Here is a 5,124-nt window from a genome sequence, read left to right on the forward strand (position 1 = left end):
TTATAAGGATAATAATAGCCAATTATGTGAAAGTATCCAGAGGGAGCAAATTTTTATACATTTTTTTCTTTTTTTTTTTTTTTTGAGATGAAGTCTCACTCTTTCACCCAGGCTGGAGTTCAGCGGCACCATCTTGGTTTACTGCAATCTCTGCTTCCTGGGTTCAAGAATTCTCCTGCCTCAGCCTCCTGTGTAGTCAAGATTACAGGTGTGCGCCACCACAATGGGCTAATTTTTGTATTTTTTGTAGAAACGGGGTTTCACCATGTTGGCCAAGCTGGTCTCAAACTCCTGACCTCAAGTGATCCGCCTGTCTCGACCTTGAATATTTATAAATTTCTTTATGATGCCACAGGTAATTGGAAAATTTAATTGAAATCATGTAAATAGAAACTCAAACTTTTATATAAGAATTTGAAAGTGAGGACGGGCATGGGACTCACACCTGTAATCCTAGCACTTTGGGAGGCCGAGGTGGGAGTATCACAAGGTCAGGAGATTGAGACCATCCTGGCTAACACAGTGAAACCGGTCTCCACTAAAAATATAAAAAATTAGCCAGGCATGGTGGCGGGCACCTGTAGTCCCAGCTACTTGGGAGGCTGAGGCAGGAGAATGGCATGAACCCAGAAAGTGGAGCTTGCAGTGAGCCGAGATCTCACCACTGCACTCCAGCATGGGGGACAGAGCGAGACTCCATCACAAAAAAAAAAAGAATTTGAAAGTGAAAACTCCAGGATTTTGTTCAGTTGCATCTAAACTAATCAAACCCTATACTTGTAATTTCTTTTCATTCCTTCAGAAAATTATTTTACCTCAGCAGTCACTAGAATTGTTTGCGAATACCACATTTCTCCTCACCTTCTCTGTTCATGGTAAGATTATACTTCCTCATAGCTGTGATATTAGGTAAGGCCATGTGACTTTCTTTGGCCAAGGAGATATGTATAGAACTGATGTATGTCGCTTCCAGGAAGAACTTCTGGAGCCAGTGCACAGTCCATCATTTCTTCTTCATTGTGAAATAATGATTTTAATAGTCAGTGTCAAGAAAGAGCCTCCTTTAGCCAGAGTGACCACACAGTGTGGTGAGAAACTTGTTGTATGTGAATCCTCTGAAACTTAGTAGTTGGTTGTTTTGGTAATATATTCTAGTTCACTATGACTATCATATTAACTTTCAGAAACATTACGCCGGGACACTTTCCCTGGAAAACTTTGGAAACATTGGAATGAAGAGACAAAGACCTTTGCTTCCCTCTTTACCATATGCTGTTGTTTTCATAAGACATAGAAGGGACCCTGATATCTGAAACCCTAAAAACTGGCTGTGATGGCAATGAGATGTTTTTAAAAAGCAAGATAAATATGGGTTACACTTAAACTATAGAATAATGTTATAGTCATGTATTCATAAATACACATTCTTAGAAAGTAGTTGCTAAGCATGTAAAAATATATATTAAAATGTGACGGTAAAATTGCTGATATAATGTGCCAAAAGGTTCATATAGTTTGCATATTTGTCCCTTTAAATCTCATATTGAAATGTGATGCCTGATGCTGGAGGCGGGGACTGATGGGAGATATTGAATCACGGGGACAGATCCCTGATGAATGGCTTGGTGCCATTCCCTTGGTGATGAGTGAGTTCTCATCCACTCTCTTCATGTGAAATTTGGTTATTTAAAAGACTCTGGGACATCTCTCTTGCTTTCTTTCTTGCTATGTGACATGCTTGCTCCCTCTTCACCTTCTCCCTTGTTTATAAGCTTCCTGAGACCCTTACCAGAAACAGAAGCTAGCACCATTCTTCCTGTATGGCCTGTAGAACCATGAGCCAAAATGGTGTTTTAAGCTTCCTAAATAATCCATTAAAAAAAAAAAAAAAAAAGTGGAAAATGGCAGAGCAGGAAGATTCATGGAATATTTTCTCCAGCTAAGCAACCAGTGAACTAAAAGAAACAATTGGAATAAACTATGTTGAAACTCCGGAATCTGATGGATCAGATATAATAGCTGGGGATTCCTTGATGAAGGGAGAGACTGCTGTTTTTGACAAGAAAGCTATGTGTACAAGCCCCACCATGGCTTTGGGGAGAGCAGCTGGCATTTCTGGGGTGACTGACTAGTGCCAAACAGAGATAGGAGACCTTGTGCTCCAGAAATTTGAGGTTATTTGAGTTGGTCTGGTGGTCCCCTAAAAGAATGGCACAGAAACTTTCCTTACATTTAGCCATCTGAATTGCAATGATTTCCTCTGGTGGCATCTATTAAGACATTTACAAAGACAGAATCCTTCTCCCTCACCCCCTTTTGGAGCCAGGCATTTAGAAAAACTTTTGTTGAGTCACTATCTGAACCTAGACAAAAGGGTCCAGAAACTGAGTGACCACATAAAAGGAAAAACACTTAAAATAATTTGGAAAAGTTATAAATGGGTATTTCCAGCCCTATACAAGCCAAATCAACAATCCTTGATGATTGGGAGAATCATCAGATTTCCAAAATTACCACATTATAACACTAAAAATGCTCAGTTCTCTAGGAAAAATTAGAAAACATTTAAGGAGACTAGAAAGTATTACCTACTAAAATCGTTCAAACAAAACTTGACAGACACCATTTCTAAGGAAGCCTAGACATTGGAATTACTAAATTCAACATATTTTAAAGGGATTATACGTCAAAATAAAGTGGGATTTAGCCCAGAAATTCAACATACAGGTTGATTCAACATAGCAAAATCAATCAATATAATACAACAAATTAATAGACTAGAAGAGAAAAATAACACGTGATTATTTTAGTAAAGGCAGAAAAATATTTGACACAATCAATACCCTTTCATAATAAGCAAACACTCACAAATGAACTAGAAATAGAAGAGAACTACCTCAACTTAGCAAAGGTCACCTATGAAAATGTCTGTAGCTAAAAGCAAACCTAATAGTGAAAGATTGATAGCATTCTTTCTAAGATCAGAAAGATAGTGATGTCTGCTGTCACTAAAATCATTTAACATTGTACTAAAGGTACTAGTCAGTGAAACAAGGCAATAACATAAAATAAAATAAAAGGCATCATGTTGAACATAAAGTTATAAAACTATATTTATTTGCAATTCATCATGATTTTGTATAGAGAAAATACCAAGGAACCAAAAGGATTATTAGAGCTAGTAGATAAGTTCACTAAAGTTGCATGATATAAGAGCAATATTCAAAGATCTATTGTACTTTTATACACTAAAATCATCTTAAAATAAAATTAAGAAATCAATTTTATTAAAACAGCACAATAAAATACTTAGAAATGAATTTAATAAAAATATCAAGATAGAAACTGAGAGTTACAAAAACATTGTTAAAAGAAATTAAAGCTCTAAATAAACAGAAGCCCATCTCATGATTTCCTGTTAATGGGCTAGAAGGCTTATCATTACTAAAATGTCAATGCGTCAGAAACTGATACGTATCAATGAGATGTCTATCAAATTTTCAACTGGCTTTTTTTTTGCAGAAATAGACAAGCCAACACTAAAGCTCATATGGAAATACAGGAGACATAGAATAGTAAAAATACACTTAAAAAAAGAACAAAATTAGACTATTTACATTTCTTAATTTCAAAACTTACTATACAAAACTGTTGTCATCAACACTGTGTGCAACTGACATATAAATCAAAAACAGATTAACAAAATGAATTTTATGGTATACAGAAAATCCTATGCATATATGACTAACTGATGTTTGAAAAGAGTACCAAGAAAATTTTATAGTAAAAAATATATAGTCTTTTCAACAAATAGTGCTTGACCAACTCAATATTGATATGCAGAACAATGAAAGTGGACCCTTATAATATCATGTTAAAAATCAACTCAAACTAGATCAATATGCAAGTGTAGGAGCTAAAACTAAAAACTCTTATAAAGAAACATAGGTGTATATCTGTGTGACCTTGGATTAAGCAAATGTTTGATATATATGGCACCCAAAGCAAAAGCAACAAAGGAAAAAGTAAAGTAGACTTCATGAAATGTAAATACTTTTAAAGCTCAGAAGAATACTCTCAAGAAAATCCAACACTATAGCTTTGTAATATAGTTTGAAAATAGGGAATGTGATGCCTCCAACTTTGTTGTTTCTCAAAATTACCTGGGCTATTTGAGGTCTTTTGTGGTTCTATACTAAATTTAAGTTATTTTTCTCTCTTTCTGTGAAAAATGCCATTATAATTTTGATAGGGTTTTCATTAAGTTGGTAGATCATTTTAGGTAGTGTGGACATTTTAATAATATTTATTCTTCCCATCAAGTATAGGATATCTTTTTATGTATTTGTGTGTCTTCTTCAATTTCATCAATGTCTTACAGTTTTCAGTTTACAAATCCTTCATCTCCTTGGTTAAATTTATTCCTAAGTATTTTTAATGCAAAAGATAATAGTTTTCTTACTTCCTTTCTAGGATTGTTTGTCTTTTGTGTGTATGTATAGAAATGCAATTTTTTTAAAATTTTGTATCTTGCAAGTTTACTGAATTAGTTTACAAGTTCTAATGGGGTTATTTTTCCAGAGTCATTAATGTTTTCAATACATAAGTTAATGTTATTTGCAGACTATATTACAAAGCTATAGCAATCAAAGCAGTATGGTACTGGCGTAAAATCAGAAACACAGACCAATGGAACAGAATGTAGAGCCCAGAAATAAACCCACACATATATAGTCAATTAATCTTTGACAAGAGCACAACTAATACCCAATGGTGAAGGGAAAGTCTCATGAATAGATTAGAAAACTTAGAAAACTGGATATACACATGCAAAAGAATAAAACTGAACTCCTATTTTATACTATATACAGAAGTCAACTCAAAATTGATTAAATACTTAAATGTCTGATGTAAAGTCATAAAACTCCTGGAAGAAAACTTAGAGAAAGCTGACATTGGTCTTGGTAATGCTTTTATGTATATGACATCACAAGCACAGGCAACAAATACAAAAATAGACAAGTGGTACTACATTGTATTATTCAGGGTTATCTAGAGGGACAGAACCAAGAGGCTATACATATATATATATATATAATATGTATCTATATAACATATATATAT

Source organism: Rhinopithecus bieti, unplaced genomic scaffold, assembly GCF_001698545.2.
Source record: "Rhinopithecus bieti isolate Rb0 unplaced genomic scaffold, ASM169854v2 scaffold_42113, whole genome shotgun sequence".
NCBI classification, from domain to species: domain Eukaryota; kingdom Metazoa; phylum Chordata; class Mammalia; order Primates; family Cercopithecidae; genus Rhinopithecus; species Rhinopithecus bieti.